We start from the raw sequence: 19,017 nt of genomic DNA, 5'->3' as shown, positions 1-19,017 counted from the left end.
ATCGATACGCACACACAAAGACACACACACACACACACGGAGATATGCTGTCAATTCCATTTGGTTCTACTTTATCTCCCCCATGAAACTGAGCACAATGAATGCTTTTCCAAGTTAATGAAAGCATGTGCACATGTATGTGTACTATCCTATTCCTCAATAGGGGTTTTGAGGGAGTACCCCTTGGGCCTGTTATATCAGGGGGGAACAAATTGACCATTTCCCCAGCCCTAGAAGCCCATTGTCTAAAAGGGAGGCTGCTCCACTGTCCTCTAGAGAGGGTGAGGGATGGAACCTCATTCCCAAACTCCCACTTACCTGGATAGGTGACAGAAGCTATATGAGGAGGAGCTTTGTCATGTGTGAAATGGGACTCATCTTTAACACAGAGCTGTCCTGAGGGGTGAATGAGAAAACCTGGGGCTAAGGCAGGCATTGTGGAAAGGTGTTTCTCATTGTTTCTCCTAATGAGAACATAGATATCTTTATGAAGGAAGCAAATCTCTCTCTGGTACGCCTTGAGTTCAAAGTTTTAAAGACAGAAGGATCTCTAGCTTCTTGGGAGACTCAGAAGCTCCTAAGAGCTGCCCAACATCGTGCCTCTGAGCAGACCCTAACCCAGTTCCCCATGCTGGGAAGACAGGCTTGCCTTTGATTCACCTGGTGAGCTCAGTGAGAGATGGCACCAGGGCAGCAAGCTGTGGTGTTTGCCCAACTGCTGCTCCTGGACTGCTCCGCCTGTTAATACGTTTATGGGAAAAGTCTAGACCTGTCTCCCATTCAGCAGTGCAGGGGTCCTCAGATCACGTGTCATCCAGCCACGTCACACCACAGTTTCAACCATCCGCTGCCTCCCTGTGAGACCAAAACCTAAAAAGTACTACCATTTCATTGAAATACAATTGTCCCTTCTTTCTTTCACTAATAACTAAATATATATCGGGCTTAAAATTTATACTATTCCATTTGAGGTGTCTCATTAGCTCTGTGGTAGAAATAAGATAAGAAGGAAAATTAATATATGGGCAAATTTAAGAGTGGAAAATGAGCTGAGATGGCTCCTTCCCATTAGCTGTTAACTTGCTCAAGCTTCAAGGCACTGAAGATTAAATAATCCCTCTTTGGACCCCTCTTCCCCATTCAGCCACAAGCCCCTCTTTCTCTTTGTCTCTGTCTCTCTATTTCCTTCTCTCTCTCTCTCATGATGAGATCTCATTTTCTGTAGATAAATATAGAAATATATAAACGTGCATAATAAATATGTAAACACCTACATAAGCAAACTTACAGGAAGATATGATGAAGATGAAAACATTCAACGGTTACCTCTGGGTAGTATGTTTTGGGCTAACGATTTTTCCCCCCTCCACATGTACTGTGACATATACAGTGGAATGAACCTCATGCACACTCCTGAACACCCAACTCTCTGTTAATACAGAAGCAGCATCCATGAAATTAATAAAAATAATACAAGGCTGCTCAAAATAACTAGGTAGCTTTATATGTACCACGAATGAAATGTTCAGATTAAAAATGACTGAAATAAACAAGGAAAACAAATTACCTTTAAGTTCCCATTAATCCCTCCTCTACTCGTCCCAGCTCCCTCCTATCCCCATGCAAACCCAGCACTCACTTCTGAGACCACTAGAGGTTCATCTCAGATGGCGTGGAGGATGCCTGCATGATGTCCTGCTGCAGCTGGGAGAGGGTGTGCATGGAGCTGGAGGTGGGTGTAGGCACTGGGATGCAGAACACCTCTGGGTCTCACTGGGGTTGGCATCCCTCACAAACAGCTCGTCATTCACGATGCACAGACTGAAGGAAAAATGGGCCCTCAGACAACTGATGGATGGACACCCTCCCCCCCAATACTGACTCTGCTCCCAGTGGCACTCAGCAACCAGATTCCTTCCACGTCCCTCCTGTGTCTGTCTCCCGGGTTCCTTGACTGGTACCTCTGCCCCTCCCCACAGAGCCCACATTTGGAGAGACTGTCTACCACCTTCACTCGATTTATAGGTTTATCCCCAACCCATGGGCAATTTCGCATTTACCCTTTACCACAGCCCAAGGGCTGGACGCTCTGATCCCCATTCCCGGAAGAAGACACTGAGTCACACAGAGGTCATGTGACTTGACCAAGGTCACACAGCGACTGAGTGTTGTGTCAAGGAGAGAACCCATAGGCCGATTCCAGAGCCCACGCTCTTCTTAACCAGTAGGCTAGACTGCTCCTGGCATCTCCCTGCTGGCTTTCCACAGTACCGAGTAAACCTAAGGTCTGCACCACCACATTCCCATGCCCCTGAGCCCAGGTGGGGATGGGTATTCCCGCCCACAACAGGGCTCTCACCTGCAGTATCTGGCACGGGTAGCGATGAAAGTCCGGGTGAAGGCACGCACACAGCCCTGACAACTTCCTTCAACAGCAAACAAACAACAATCCCCCTTAGTGTAGCACATGCTGTACATGCTCACACGGCGGTCCCCAGTCAGGGTGTGACTGGACACTCATGCTAAGAGAGCAGTTGTTCACAGGGGCCAGGGTGTCTGGAATGGGGAGGGCAGCTGTAGGAGCAGTCTGAGCCCAGTTACATGGCCCCTGACAACCACTACACAAGTTCACGGGTGCATTCTTCGCAGCTCCCCAAGAGGTGGATACTACTACCGCATTGTGCAAATGAGGATACTGAGAGGTTTAGTCATGGCCCATGTTCTCAGAGTAAGTATCCGGGTAGAGAGCCACCAAACTCCACAGCCTATGTCCCCAACGCCCAGGGTATGCAGGGCAGACAGGCATGGACACAGCTCAGACCTGGATAGTCAGTGGGAAGACTGAGGGCTGGAGAACACAGTGGGGAAGGGGAGGGGAGGGGAGGGGAGGGGAGGGGAGGTGGGAGAGGGCAGGTGGGGAGGGAAGGGGGGAGTGGAGGGAAGGGAAGGGAAGGGAAAGGAAGGGGTCCAGGAAGCTGGGTGGGTCTGGGAGTGAGCCTGGCCACGGGGAGGCAACAATGAGACATCAGGGGTGGGGGTCTACACACACTTGCCTTCCTTGAACACCCCGCTGATGGAGAAGCAGAGCATCGTTTCCTGAAAGGGAAGAGCCCAGGTGCCCAGTCACCACCTCCAACTCCTACCCACCCGTGGCTTCCTGGGCCCGCCCAAGGGAGGAAGCAGGCGCTCACCATCTGGAACCAAATGTCCACTACGAAGGAGCTGAAGTCATGCTGAGTCTTGGGCAACCCACAGAGGGTGTGCACAATGACACGTTTTGTGTGCTTCAGCAGCTGAACCCGCAGGTCTGTGAGGGGAGGGCAAGCGAGCGAAGGTCAGGGGCTGCCACGCCCTGGGCCCTATGATTGACCCCTTCACCACCCTTTCCCACCCAGTCTTCCCATCGCACACTCACGGGGGTCCTTGAGCTTCTTCATATTCCTGCTGTCCTTGAAGTACTCGCACAAGCTGCTTCTAGGAGACAAAGAGCAACAGTGGGTGGTGCGTATTTGCAGGAGCTGGCCTGTGTCTGCTGGGGAGCCACACGGCCCAGGAGCAGAGCCTGTGATGTGATACTCACGGGGCTGGGTCCTCGGGGTGGAAGGGAATGGTCAGGGAGAAGCAGGCCTCCTCGTGATAAGCACCCGCGAGACGCTGTCGGTCTCCATAGTCATGGATCAAGTAGTACCTAAGGGAGGGCAATGAAGACAGTCTATCTCTGTGGTCTGGACCTCAAATGAGACTTGAAAACTCCCCTGAGCAGACCTGTGCTTAGGTGGCCTCACCTCTCATAGCCCTCCACCCCTTGCTCCGCTTGTCAGAGGTACTTACTGCTGTAGGAATTGCAGGACTAGGCTCTTCAGCTCATCAGATCCAAGGAAGATGTGCTGGAATCAAATGGCACTTGAGACTATGCAGTAGATAAAGCCTCCCTGCAACACCCCAAATGTTGTTTGATCCACTTCCTCACCTTGCAGGGCTTTACTATGTAGGGAGTGTCAACGTCAAGGGTAACTGGCGACTGTAACTCCTGGCCATCCTGCAGAAGGGAAGAGGAAGTCAGGAGTGGAGACAAGGGGAGTGGCCCTGGATGATCCGGGAAAAGGATGGGCCCAGGAGGGTGAGGGTCAGAGGTCAGGTGCGAAAGGGCCCTGGATATTCCATGGGAAAGCTTACAGTGGATGTCTTCATCATGAGGTCCTGGAAGTCTCTAGTGTTATATTCAACTTGTGTGTGTGTGTGTGTGTATTTATGGGTATTTTTCCAGCAAGTATATCCATGTCATTTTCAGGAGTCCATGTCCCCCAAAACGGTTAAGGTTCTGATGCTAATATGCGATCTAGGCAAGACCCAAACGGCTTGAGGGCAGGTGCAGAGGCCACCAACATTCGTAAGAGACAATGATTTACGTAGGCACTTACCAGGCGTAACAACTTCGGGAAACATTCTCTGATGGCCCTGTCCAAAACCAAAAATAGAGAAGAGGTGGTTGATAGTTCAAGGTTGCAATGCTTCCTTTCAGTTAACACAATAATACCACAAAGAGAGATCAGTGTGTTCTGGCCAATCCAGCAGCACCCCTTGCCCAGCTCTGCTTCTGATTTTAAGGGTTTTCGGTCCACTTGCCTGTTGAGCACTGAGTATCTGTCATCTTACTGTCTGAAAGGCACTGTCTCCTCATCTCTCTCAGTACCTTCACTTAATATTCCTTCCCTCCCTCCCTCTGCTTCGCCTTGGTAGCTCCCACCCAGACTACTCGGACTCCCTTCTCCAGTGCCACAGGGACCAGCATTTCAAACGCATGCTGCATGGCTTCCTTCTCCTCCCTTCCTTCCTCCAGGGCCCCACTGAAGGCTGTGGGGAGAAGAGGGCATGGAGTGGGAGCCCGGGGCCCTGCCACCTCACCGGGAGTCCAGCACTCTGGCAAGACCCGGACACCCCCCCGGGATGGCCCAGGATGCTGGGCTAGGGAGGTGAGTGAGGTGGGGCTCAGGAGGCAGGGAGGGAGATGGAGGGGATGAGGACAGAAAGGGAGTGAAGGTAGGAGGGGAGAGATGAGAGAGACCTAGGGGCCCAGAGACAAGGGAGAGAGAGAAAACAAAGGGAAGGGAAAGAAGCTCTCCCGTGGTGGGGGTCAGGGAAGAAGAGAGAAGAAAGGGGAAACGGCACACCCATTGCGGCTCTTCACCTGCCCCAGAATCGCCCAGACACACCAGCTAGGAATGGAAAATATGCACATGTTGAACTGGGGGCCCATTGTATGCTGGTTGAAACTTTGTCACCTGTGTGAGCTCAGTCAGACTTGGGCATGGGAAACAGAGCAGCCATGGGGGCAGATCTTCCCAAGAAGGAGAAAAGGGTCAGGTCCCAGCTCAGCATGGGGCTGAGGATCCGTGGCCCCCTCTGATGACCACCGTCTTCTCTCCCGATGACCCCTGCACCTGTCTGAGTTGGTTCTTTATCTGAGGAATCATACCTGTCTCAGGCTGCCCAGGGCTCCTGTGAAGGACCAGGCGGGATGCTGTGACGTGTGCAGGGAGGGATGGCAAGTGCCGCTGAGAGGCCTGTCCTTCTGTCTCCTCTACCACCTCTGCCCTGTGCCATCCACTCCTGCCTCAGGAAGCCCTCTGATCACTGGCGGGGACCCACGTCTGGCCCCCTGACTCAAAGAGCCCTGCTTTTTCCCAAGCTGGACCCCAAGGAGGGTCCAATTCCTGGCACTGGGCCAGCAGAATGGATGTCATGACAGCAGCCACCCATGGCCTCAGCCCTCAGCATGGCGCAGGAAAGCCCCCATGTCAACCTGGGAGAGGAGGGTGGAACGCTTTGGAGGCAGGGGAAGAGGGCCCCTCTCAGAAAGGGGGAGGCACACCCCAGTTCAGCACGAAGAAGGAAGGCTTCGCTCAGCAAGAGGCCCGGGACTGGAGGACCCTTCTCAGTCCAGGGCGCCAGCATCTGGATCAAGGCTGGTCGCTCCTGGTCCTGGTGAGGAGGAGAAGCCATGCTTCCTGTGGCACACTCTTGGGGGGCCTTGGTGCAATATAGCTGGGAGAAGAGAGCTGGAAACAGACCCCAGAGCGCCTGCAGAGGTGAGCAGGTCAGGGGAAGGAAACTCCTCACTGGTGATAGGCACAGAGAGAGCAGAAGGTGGGGCCTGTGATCCTCCCAGAAGACCAGGGCGGCCACCTGCGGCATAGGGGCACTGTCACAGATAGTCTAGGCTCCCATGGGTGAAGGTCACCAAGAAGGGTGACAGGGTGTTCACACTGACCTTACATAGGTGGACTGGTCTGCGAAGGTGCTACACAATGGGTTCCCTTGCAGCCACAGCTCTTCAAGCTTCAGCCCTTGCATCTTGCTCAACTCCCACACAGACTTCAGCTGAGAAATATGGGGTGGAAGTGGGAAATGGAATCCCATGAAAGGGGACATCCAAATCCCTGCACCCCCAGACCCCTCCCTCCCCGACAGGTCCCTTCACCTGCCTCCTGTCATCACTCTGATGGCCACTAAAAGGCCCCCTCTGCTCTCAACCCAACTTTGACCTGGCTCCCTCTTCTCACCTCATTTTCAGACAGGTTCAGCGTTTTGACCGTAGAGGCCACCTGTATAATGTCAGACAGGCCATCCAGCTGGTACAGCTTGTTGCTGCTCAAGTTCAAGGACAACAGCTTTGGGGCAAGAAGAGGTAGAATGAAGTTTACTATCGAGGACCTTGGAGACAAATCTGCCCTGCACCCCAGCTCTTGCACCCCCTACCCTAATACCAGCACTGGGCCTACAGCCTCACCTCAGGGAAATTCTTTTCGATGACATGCAGGGTGGCAGCCATGCAGCTTCTTCGATTCAGAATTATATCAATATCATGGCCTACCAAGTCTTCAGGAAGGAGAGGGGAGGGAATCAGGTGGCTGAGTGGTGTCTGGGGCCAGCACCAGCCCCTCCCCACGTTACCATCCCTAAGTCACCCTCCAGGAAGACCCCTCTGCCCTCGCCTGCCCTAGAATTACTGCTGTCAGCCATACCTGGGTCAAAGCGGAGCCTCTGGAGGTCAAGAGCTTGCTTGAAGATATTATATCGTTTGCTCAATGTCAGCTGCAGAGTGAGAGATGGAGACAGCCGCTCTGAGGCTGTGGTGATGGCAGGGAAATCAGGGGTGAGGGGGACGGGGGACTGGAGGAAGGAGAGGTGGGTCTGAGCGTTGGCACACAACACGTCTTGAATCTGCATTACCTTTAGCTGCTCCATTTCTTCTGGCTGCAACTTATCCCGCACAGAGTAGGGAACAGGGGAGGGGCCAACAAAGACAGGTATCTGCAGGAAGAAGACGTGGGGTAAGCACCAGGAACTCTAGTTCCAAAGAAGACAACCAGCCCCTGGCCTGTCCTCCTTCCTCAGGATGAGGTACATGTAACGCCCTCGACACACACCTTTCGTCTCTCCTCGTCACAAATCTTGTAGCTGACATCCATCAATGCACAGGCAGTGCTAGCTTCCTGGACAAAGAACTGAGCCCCAGTTTGCAAAAAGTGGAACTACAGGGATTGAATGCAACAGCAATAGTATCAGAAGCCAACAGACCCTGCTGAACCAGGTCTCTCTCTCTCCCCCTTCCCTGTGCCCACGCGTCTGTCTTCCGCATCCTCTCTTACGTCCACTGGAGTGAAGGGGACACTGCAATGGCTCTGGATTGAGTTCATTAGCCATGTCTTGTCATACTTCATCCCACAAGGAATCTAAGGATGAAAAGAAGGGATGGGAGAGAGGACAGACAGCAGGGAATTTAGGCTGCAGGACGAACCTTTTCCTGTTCTTTTCTGGCCTTCTACTGAGCTTGAAAGGGCTTCTAAAGAAGGGATCACTGGTCCGATTTCTTATGGGTGTGCGTAATATGGATTTCCTAAATACCCTTTCTCTCCAGTCAAACTCTCTTCCTCATAATGAAGGTGACAGAGATGATCTTCCTTTTATAAATTTCCAGGAGATCTTACCCAGTGCAGACATTGCTTGCCCCTCAGACAAGGTCTCCAGAGGCTTGAACCTCCATCTCGCACACTCAGCTTGCCAAACTGAGACCTCCAATGTGGAGTTGCTCCATATCCTTGGCAGTAGTTTCCATCTTTGCTTTGAGACAGGCTCCTCTGTTCTCCTCACAGTCAGCCTGTTCCCTTAACATTGCTTCTCTGAATCTGACCTTAGATGAACAAGACTGTTAACTCTTGGTAATAAAAGGGACAGATTACAAACTGTCCCCAGTGAAATAAACCAGCATGTCTACATGAGCCCAACACAACTCCCCCTGGCTTTTCTCTCCTGCACATTCCATACATTTTTCAGGATACTCACTGTGACCCTGAACCAGCTCCCTGGGGTTCCATCATGTGTGTTCTCCCCCATTTCTCTCTCCACAGGTGTTCTCTTTCTCCACACACTCTTATCCCTGTGGCCTTCACTGTGCCATCTCACTCTCCTCATGTTGTCTCGGATGGTACCGGGAGAGCTGCAGGGGGGATGTGGAGAGAAGGAGGGTGAGGGGCCATAAGTGCTAAGGAAGTCTTCTGTACACCCTCGTCTCTTTGACACCAGCACTACAATTAGCTTTGCTCAACCATTATTTCACTTCGAGCAAGCTTCTGTTTTGCAGTGAGAGAAGAAAAACAAGTCCACGGAGACTGAGAGAGGTGCATAGTCCCAGGGGCTCCTGTGTACAAACCCTGCTGCCTGACCACTTACTGTCTTACTTCGGGGTCCTCCGGGACATCCCTCTTCACCACGTTTCCAGCATCCTCCTGGAGGTGTGAGGGCTGAGGCTCACACCCATCGTGTTCGTAATGAGGGCTCCTCTCACCAGAATTACCTGGGAAAGAACTCCAACCTTTCTTTCTCCCTTGAGGTGGTCTACCACCATCACTGTATTCTGAAAAGAGGAACAAAAATACAAGTTTGCAGACACATCTGTGGTCCACTTACCACGTACCATGTCTTAGGCTAACAGCATGGTAGGGCAGGCAAAGTGCCAACCTGGCCTAAGGGACCAATCCCACAAACCTCAGAAAGGACACTCTTCTGCCTGTCCAGAGAGGACAGCCTTATCCGACAGATGGCACTCTCAGGGGACGAATCGAGGAGGAGCAGGATGAGGAAGAGGAGGACAAGGAGGAGAAAGAGGGAGGAGAAGGAGGAGGGAGGAGAGGACAACGGCGGTGAAACTTTTAAAACAGTGGAGCTGGACTGATAAAGAACCGCGGTGTATGCGTCCATGGGTTAGACTGGACAGCAGTCATATATATACCAGGAAGGCACCCGAATCTTGCCTTCTCTCAGGACTTTCCAGCAACCACACCAATACCTCTCTTGTGCTTGACAAATCCAATGAGCCACCAAACCGATTCCACTAACAACCAGCAAGCTGGCTGGACTTACTTTGCCAGTGCACTAGGAGCTTTAATCTCAGGTGGCACAGAGGTAACAACCTCCTGAACTGTCTCCCTTCCTCCAGCCTTGACCTGAACAATAGGCTGTTTGAAAGAGCCAGAGTGATCTCTCTCTTGGGCCAGCCTGAAATGCCTTTCAGCTCAGCAGGCAACTCTTCCTCACTTCAGCTCTTCTATAACAAGGGTGTGAATGATAACCTGGAATGATGTGTCAACCACCATTTCCAAGTGTTTAGGGATCCGTCTATTTGCTTTCTATTACTGGTTTCTAATTTGATTCCATCGTGGCCAGGGAGCACACTCTGGGAGATCTCAAGTCTTCTTATTTTTTTAAATAATTTTCTTTCTTTATTTATGGCTGCATTGGGATTTCGTTGCTGCACACGGGCTTTCTCTAATTGCGGCTAGCGGGGGCTACTCTTCGTTGTGGTGCATGGACATCTCATTGCAATGGCTTCTCTTGAGCTCTAGGCGCGCGGGCTTCAGTAATTGTGGCACGCGGGCTCAGTAGTTGTGTCTCGAGGGCTCTAGAGCACAGGCTCAGTAGTTGAGGCGCATGGGCTTAGCTGCTCGGCGGCATGTGGGGTCTTCCTCACCAGGGCTCGAACCAGTGTCCCCTGCACTGGCAGGCGGATTCTTAACCACTGCACCACCAGGGAAGTCCCTCAATTATGTTTGAATTTACTGACAATTGTCTGATGGTCAAGGAGATGGTCTAACTTGGTGAATGTTACAGAGACCCCCGGGGAAAAACCTGTACTCTGCTGTTGGTGGGCGGACTGTTCTATTTATGTCATGTAGATCTCCTTAGTTTACTGTGTTATTCAGGTCTTCTATATCCTTGCTGATTTTCTCTCTAGCAATTCTGTCACTTGCTAAGAGGGAGGTGGGTGTCAAAGGCCCCCACTATAATTAAAGATCTGGTTCTTTCTCCTTTCAGCTCCACCAGCTTCTGCTTCGTGTACTTTGAGGCTCTGTTGTTTGGTGAGTACGCATTTAGGATCTTTATGTCTCCCGGGTGTCCTGATCCTTTCATCATTCCGTAAGGCTTTGGCTCTTGTTCATTTTCTTTACTCTGACATCTACTGTACTGCATACTGAAGCTACAGGCACGCTTAGAAAGTGTCCTGGGTACACTTCACCTTGTATTCACTCCCAGAAGTTGTGTTGCTGTTCACCCCTCCGCCCACAAATTCTCCCCTCCCACATGTCTAATTCACCATGGAAAAAGATTTGGAAGTTTTTCGGCCCCTGCAGAAATAAGGTCGTGTCAATTCTCTTCCCCATAGGTGGATTCACTAAGGGTATTTTATTTTTAACACATTCCACTGAAACAGTGAACCAGCAGATAATCATACTAGTGGCTTGTGGGGAGGGAGGATTATGGTAATTACACTGTTAGAAACCAGCTTCCTTTGGGTTGTAATGCTTAAGGTTCTCTAGGTTTGTGTGCTGTGCCTTTTGTACATTAACTATTCCATGTTGTCTCAGGGCACACATATGAGTAAAGATCCGTCCACTGCTGATCACTCCACGATAGAGTGATTACGACCAGGCCTCAGATGAACTCCTCTGGGGAGCTGTTGCTTTCCCCGTGTGGCCCGCTGTCAGGGCAATCCTGCTACTCACAACCTTGGGACTTTCCCTGTGTGGCACTGGAAGTGAAAGTAAACACAGATGGGGCACTTGACCCACAAATGTCACTTGCTCAGTCCCCAAAACTCGGAGGGGGCATGGTGTGCTCTCTTTCTCCCACACTCCACATCCAACTGGTCAGGAAATTCTCTCGGCCCCTCTCTCAAAGTATGTCCAGAAGCCAGCCACTTCTCACCACCTCCATTACCACCACCCTGGCCAAGACACCAACATCTACCTCCTGGACTGGACTGCTGTCCAGCTGGCCCCTCTGCTTTCATCCTGGCTCCCTTACCTGTCTGTTTTCAGCCCAGCAGCAGAGTGCAAGTCACATCATTTCAGTCCTCTGCTCAACACCACATCACAATGGTTTGAAGCCCACCAACATGCTCAAAAGCCAGGAGTTCATAATGACCCTCATCAACAATAACAACAACAAAGAGGAACCTTATTGCTGACCTTTGGAGAATGCCGGGCAACCAACTCGTTTTCAGGGAAATCCAGCAATGAAAGGGAAAAGTTCACATTTTAAAGGGAGCAGTAAGGGCATGTGGTCTACATACGGTGTATAGGAAGAGTCAGAGTCATTTGCAAGAACCCACATTCCTTCCGAAATAACGTTGACGAGGGGAAAGGGTAAAAGGAGCTAGCTGACAGCTACTGCAGTCCCCTGGCTGACCAACTGCATCAGGTGCCTGAACAGGGCTAGAGACCTCCCTCAGCAAGGTGATTCAGACACAAGCAGTCTCAGACATCGCCTTGTCAAGTATTTGATAGAATAATCCAGTGAAACCATGTGGTCCTGGGATTTACTTTGCTGGGATATATTTGTTAACTGATTAAATCTCCTTACTCATTAATCGATCTGTTCATATTATGTATTTCTTTATGATTCAGTCTTGCTAGATTGTCTGTTTGGGGGACTTTATCCATTTCTTCTAGATTTTCCAATTTGTTGGCATACAATTATTCACAGTATTCGCTAATAATCCTTTTAATTTCTGTAGTATCAGTTGTAATGTCCCTCTTTCATTTCTGAATTTAATTATTTGAGTGTCCTCTATTTTCTGTTTCTTAGTGAGTCTAACTTAGGGTTTCTTAATTTTGTGTAGCTTTAACAAAAACCCAACTCTTAGTTTCATTTACTTTTCTTCTATTGTTGTTGGTTTTTTTCTCTATTTCATTTATCTCTGCTCTTATATATCTCCTTCCTTCTGCTAGCTTTGGCTTTAGTTTCTTCTTCTGTTTCTAATTTCTTGAGGTGTAAAATTAGGTTGTTGATTTGAGATCTTTTGTCTTTTCAATGTACACATTTAAAGCTATAAACTTCCTTCTTAACATACCTTTGCTGCATCCCTTAAGTTTTGGTATGATGGACTTTCCTTTTAATTTGTCTCAAAGTAGTTTCGAATTTCCTTTGTGACTTCTTCTTTGACCCATTCATTCTTTATGAGTGTGTATGGGGATTCCAGAGAAAATGAAAACTAGAACACCCATATGACCCAACAATCCCACTTCTTGGTATATATCCAAAAGAACTGAAAGTAGAATCTTGAGGAGATACTTGCACATCTATGTTCATAGCAGCACTATTCACAACAGCTAAGAAGTAGAAACAATTAAAATGTCCATCGATGGATAAAAGGATGAACAAATTGTGGTATATATATATATATATATATATATATATATACACACACATACACACACACACACACACACACACAATGGAATATTATGCAGCCTTTTAAAGGAAGGCAATTCTGTCATATGCTACAGCATGGATGAACCTTGAGAACATTACGCTAAATGAAATAAGCCAGTCACTAGGAGACAAATACTGTATGATTCCACTTACATAAGGTTTCTAGGGACTTCCCTGGTGGTCCAGTGGGTAAGACTCCATGCTCGCATTGCAGGGGGCCCATGTTCAATCCCTGGTCGGGGAACTAGATCCTGCAAGCATGCTGCAACTGAGAGTCTGCATGCCAAGGCTAAGAAGCCTGCATGCCACAACTGAGTCCACATGCCGCAACTAAGAAGTCTGCATGCCGCAACTAGAGATCCAGCATGCTGCAACAAAGAGCCGGCACAGCCAAAATAATAAATAAATAGATATATATTTTTAAAGTTGGGAAAACTATCGTAAACAGAGTCCATGGGTTTAATCAAAATAAGGTATCTAAAGTAGTCAGATTCATAGAAACAGACAGTAGAATGGGGTTACCAGGGACTGGGAGGAAGGGACAAAGGGGAATTGCTGTTTAATGTATAGAGTTTCAGAATTGAAAGATGAAAAAGTTCTGAAGATTGGTTTCACAGCAATGTGAATCAACTTAACTGTACTGAACTGAACACTTAAAACTGGTTATGATGGTAAATTTTATGTCATGTATTTTTACCATAGTTTGTAAACCTGCATATTAGAGTGTGATTACTCAAAAGGAAATATTAAGAAAAGTTTTTGTTTGGATATGTAAATAAAAACGTAAAGAAGTCAACGTAAAGGAACACGTGAGAATGTCAACTGTGCTTATTAGTAGGTGTTTGGAATGCACAAGAGGTGTACTTTCACGTGCATGCTTTACTTGCATAAAAGGCTGGGTCAGGTTTTGCCATGGGCTTGGGGGGAAGCACTATTACTATTGACTCATTCCATAGCATAACAGGAAAATTTACTGATAATCAGATCCACCTGTCTTCTCTCTGATTATTAAGCTACATCACTTTGGACAATTCACCCAACTTCTCCTGATCTCAAATTACTTACATGTAAAAATCAGGGATTAGAGCTAACCACCACCTCAATCAAGATACAAGGCATACAGCCATAAAAAGAAATGTAATTGAGCTATTTGTAATGAGGTGGATAGACCTAGAGTCTGTCATACAGGGTGAAGTAAGTCAGAAAGAGAAAGACAAATACCATATGCTAACACATATACATGGAGCTTAAGAAAAAAAATTTCATGAAGACCCTAGGGGTAAAACAGGAATAAAGGCACAAAATTACTTGAGAATGGACCTGAGGATATGGGGAGGGGGAAGGGTAAGCTGTTGCAAAGCAAGAGAGAGGCATGGACATATATACACTACCAAACGTAAGGTAGATAGCTAGTGGGAAGCAGCCGCATAGCACAGGGAGTTCAGCTCGGTGCGGTGCCTTGTGACCACCTAGAGGGGTGGGATACGGAGGGTGGGTGGGAGGGAGATGCAAGATGGAAGGGATATGGGAACAGATGTTTATGTATAACTGATTCACTTTGTTATAAAGCAGAAACTAACACACCATTGTGAAGCAATTATGCTCCAATTTTAAAAAAAAAGATATAAAGCATATATCACACTCCAAACGGTTCCTGGTTAATCTTTCCACCTCCCAGCTCCATATAAACCTTGATCTGCTCACAGTCCCTATATATTTGTTTTGCCTGCTGTAGAATTTCTTGTAAATGGAATCATACATGCTGCACACCTTTGTGTCTGGCTTTTTAAAGTCAGCATCATGTTTTTGAAATCCATTTATGTTCCTGCCTATTCTATTCCTGAGTAATGTCCCACAGTATGGGTTGTAGTTCTCCACCTCGTTTACACAGTAGAGCCACTTGGGGAGTTTGAGAATATCACCAGCTCCAAGCTATACCCACAATAATTAAAGCAGAACTGGGTTGAGACCCAGGCACCCTCATTTTGTAAATTCTCCACGTGACTGAAGTGTGCAACCACAGTTGAAAGCTACTGTATTAAAGTATCAGCTTTTGGTTTATGCTTGCCAGAGACCGTAGCAATGGATGCCACCTCATTTTGCTGGCTTTCCACTCTGCTGTTTTAGGGACCTAGTGATTCCATTAGCTTAAATTAGAGACTGGCAGACTACAGCCCATGGGCCAAACCTGGCCTGGGGCCTGTTTCTCTAGGGCCTGCAAGGTAAGAATGGTTTTTACATATTTCAATGGTTAAAACAATAATATTTCTTGACATGTGAAAATTATTTGAAATCCACACGCCAAGGTCCATACGCAGAGTTTTAGTGGAACACAGCCATACTTGTCTGTGGAGGCTTCCGCTCTACAACAGCAGAGCTGAGTAGTTACGAAAGAGACAAAATGGCCCACAAAGCCTCAAATATTTGTCACCTGGCCCTTTCCAGGGAGTTTGTTGAGCTCTGGCTTAGAGCAAGTGTCCTTAAAGCAAATGCACAGTAACTGTGGTAAATGGCTGACGGTCCCTTTGGCTAAGCCTGGGAAGAAGATTTACTACAGTAACTTGCGACTTCACCGTAGGGTCCTTCCTCAGTAGTCCACTCATTCATGGTGTTCTGGGTCAAGTGTGGGAATTGAGTAAAGGACTACCATTTGCCATCAAGAGAGGTCAAGTCACCAGACCTAGAGCTTGATTTATTTATTTTTATGTTCTTATATTTTATTACAAATCTTTGTTTATATTTTATTTATTTTTACACTGATCAAATGCAACTTTGGAGTATGTTCAGATATTTCAGATCCAAGGGATCTATTGATCAATTAGCCACCTTCAGAGGTTGCTACAGGTCAAACCAGTGTGACTACCCTTCCATCCTTGCTGTTTATTAAGTAAACAGCACTCACCTTGAGGCAGGAGATTAAGTGCTCCTACTGGGCCTGCAACTCCAGAACCCCAACATCCCCACTCAAGTGAGGGTGACCATGTCAATGGCAGAATCTCCCATCTCATCTGTGGCCTACACAAGTCAGCCACTTCAGAACACTTCAAAGATGAAGATGCCCTCCACACTAATGTGTTTCTCAGTGCTGTGGGGGAAAGGAGTGTCCTCTGGGTCCCAAACAGCAGCTGCCTGGCCCACCAACACACTGACTTCAAAGGCATTTCAATTCAAGTGACCAGAGGTACAGCTGGTAATGCTTGAAACTGAGTCCCCCTAAAACCGAGTTCCCTTGCCAAGTTTATGATTAACTTCTTTATCCAAAACTTTATTCTCTCTCTTGTCCCCCTCATGATCCCCTCAGGATTGAGGAGTATCTAAGAAAATGGGGGACTGACACTGAACAGAACCCTTCAGGGCCCTCCTGGGTACAAAAGCCCCACTGTGTTCCTTGTTTCTTGTCGGTAGAAAAAGGCTTTGGCCCCCTAGGCCTTCCCTGAGTTCCAAAGAACAGACTCAAGCACTTACTAGTTAGGGAAGTGAGGAAATGCAGAAACAAAGGAAAAGCAGTCAAAGAAACAAAACTGAGCTATTTGTAGAGAGGTGGATGGACCTAGAGTCTGTCATACAGCATGAAGTAAGTCAGAAAGAGAAAAAGAAATACTGTATGCTAACACATATATAGGGAATCTAAAAAAAATTGGTCATGAAGGACCGAGGGGCAAGACGGGAATAAAGACAACGACCTACTAGAGAATGGACTTGAGGATACGGGGACGGGGAAGGGTAAGCTGGGATGAAGTGAGAGAGTGGCATGGACATGTATACACTACCAAACAGAAAATAGATAGCTAGTGGGAAGCATCTGCATACCACAGGGAGATCAGCTCAGTTCCTGGTGACCACCTAGAGGGGTGGGATAGGGAGGGTGGGAGGGAGTAAGATGCAAGAGGGAAGAGATATGGGGACATATGTATATGTATAACTGATTCACTTTGTTAGAAACAGAAACTAACACACCATTGTAAAGCAATTATACTCCAATAATGATGTTAAAAAAAAGAAAGAAAGAAAAGTAGTCAAGAAACAATAGTGCAGTGATAAAGCAGAGTCCTAGTTTCTCTGCAAGGGATAACAACTTCATACATATCTTTGAGCTGTTACGCAGAAACTAAGATCCCCTTCCCAGGTGCAGGATGGTGACTGCATGCTGACCACAGCACACTGAACCCAGACAGGTTAGAACCAGAATGCTGATGATTAAGATCCCTGAAACAGCACCCTGTTTCCTCACCAACAAACAATCAGAGGAAAGTCATGCACTTCCCTGAAAGTCAGCAGGGGGTTAGAGTCTTCTGAACACAAGCAGCCAGTTCTCCTTGCTTGGCACCCAGAAAACAAACACTGTACTTTCCTTCACCGACAACCCAGCGTCAGTAGATTGGCTTTGCTGTGCAGCAGGCGAGTGGACCCAACTTATGTCCAGTCTCGCAACTGCAACTCTTTCACCATTGTGTGCCATGGAACACTATGATTCATCCTCTGTTACCAACTGGGTCCTTACTATCTTCAGATCCACCTAGACCGGATAACATATCCCCGATCCCCACTGCCTTCAGGGCCCTTTGCTTGCAAACAATTTTGGTGTCAAGTACTCTATTAATCAAAGTCCCCACTTCCTTATGCCAGATATTCATTCTGGTTATTTTATAAAAATAAGACATCTTTAATAAAACATATCACACAGCTTACAAAAATTCTGTGAGGGCCAGAAAAGTGGGCTTGGATGCTGCACAGCCAGGGGAAGCCCCCTCACGCTGTGGGACTGGTATAGCTGAAACACCCCTGCTGCCTATGAGCTAACCAACATGTATGACAGAGACTGAATTCCAGGCACTCTGCTGTGGCTGCCCATAAAAAGCAGAGATATCTCCTATCATATGTAGCTGATCCTGCTTGTGGCTCCCACATTACTCAGTTCTACCTCCAAGATTCACTATGGTGCATAGGCTTGATACACAGAGGTCTTCTTTGGGACCCCAGACAAAAGGGGGTCTAGGAAACACACACACACACACACACACACACACAAACACACATACTAATGTAGGTCTCCATTCTTGTTTTTAGCTTTCCAGTAATCTACAGTACAAGAAAACATGTAAGAGTGTTTATGAGTGTTGGAATAGTTGCCAGGTGAGCCAACTTGAGGTATATTCCACAGGACTAATATTTTTGCTATCGTAAATGGTATATTCACTTTGAAAATATTATTTTCTATTTTGTGCAATTATTTTGTGTATATTAGTCTTTCATCCAGTAAACTGGTTAATCACTATTATTATAATTTTCCATAGATCCTCTTGAGTTTTATATGAAGACAATTATACTCACAGTTTTGTTCCTTTTCACTTTTGCACATGTATTAATTAATGTATGTATGTATTTTGGCTTACTGCAATGCCTAGGAGACTCAGTAAGATGTTGAACAGAAGTGATTATATGAATCATCTTTGCCTCTTCTGATTTAGAATGGAATGCTTTTAATGTCTCATTATTACGTACAGTGTTTGTTATAGATTTCTTAAAGCACACATTATCATTTTCAAGAAATATCTTTCTATTCCCAATTAGCTAAGAGTTATTTTTGTTGTTGTTTAAACTTGATTGGTTGTTGAATTTTATTGCATGCATGTTTTTCTGGAATCTTTGTGACAATCATCCTTTTCTTGCTCCTTTATACTATTAATGTGTTGAACTACGTTATGACTCTCCTAATGTTAAACCAACATTGCAAGTTTGGTATAAACACAACTTTGCCCTGCTGTATTATCTGTTTTAGCCATTGCTGGATTAAGTTTGCCTTTATCTTATTTGTAGTTTTTGCATTTTTATAACTAATTAAGATTGACCAGAAATTTTGCCTTCTCATGCATGCAATGTCAAGAATAAGCTTAATATTTTGTTTCCCCAATATAATGTTCTTTTTTCTAAAACTTTCCCATTTAGTATTAATTTTCAAATTATCAGCATATCTTTTTCATAATATTACCTTTTAAATCTTTACTGTAAATACAAGCAAGACACCTTCTTCAAAAGTGGCTTATCTGTGCCTTCTAATTCTCTTGACTCATATTGCCAAAGGTTTCCTTATTTTTTATACTTTCAAAGCACTAACATCTAGCATTTTTATTCAACTCTTCCATGTCTGTTATCAATTTCATTAATTTTTGCTCTTATTTTTATTATTTTTTTCTTGCCAATACGGAAATGTATGAGATAATTTTTACCAAGTATATGACAAAT

The 19,017-nt window shown here is 46.9% G+C and overlaps 1 pseudogene; it reads right to left on the bottom strand.

Moving 5' to 3' along the window:
• Window positions 1–1,635: 1,635 nt before the first annotated feature.
• On the bottom strand, window positions 1,636–8,419 carry LOC132481989 (nuclear RNA export factor 2-like; annotated as a pseudogene).
• Between the last annotated feature and the right edge of the window lie 10,598 nt (window positions 8,420–19,017).

Source organism: Mesoplodon densirostris, chromosome X (assembly GCF_025265405.1).
Source record: "Mesoplodon densirostris isolate mMesDen1 chromosome X, mMesDen1 primary haplotype, whole genome shotgun sequence".
NCBI classification, from domain to species: Eukaryota; Metazoa; Chordata; class Mammalia; order Artiodactyla; family Ziphiidae; genus Mesoplodon; species Mesoplodon densirostris.
The sequence above is the reverse complement of the archived record's forward strand: the minus strand, read 5'-3'. Positions and strand labels throughout refer to the sequence as shown.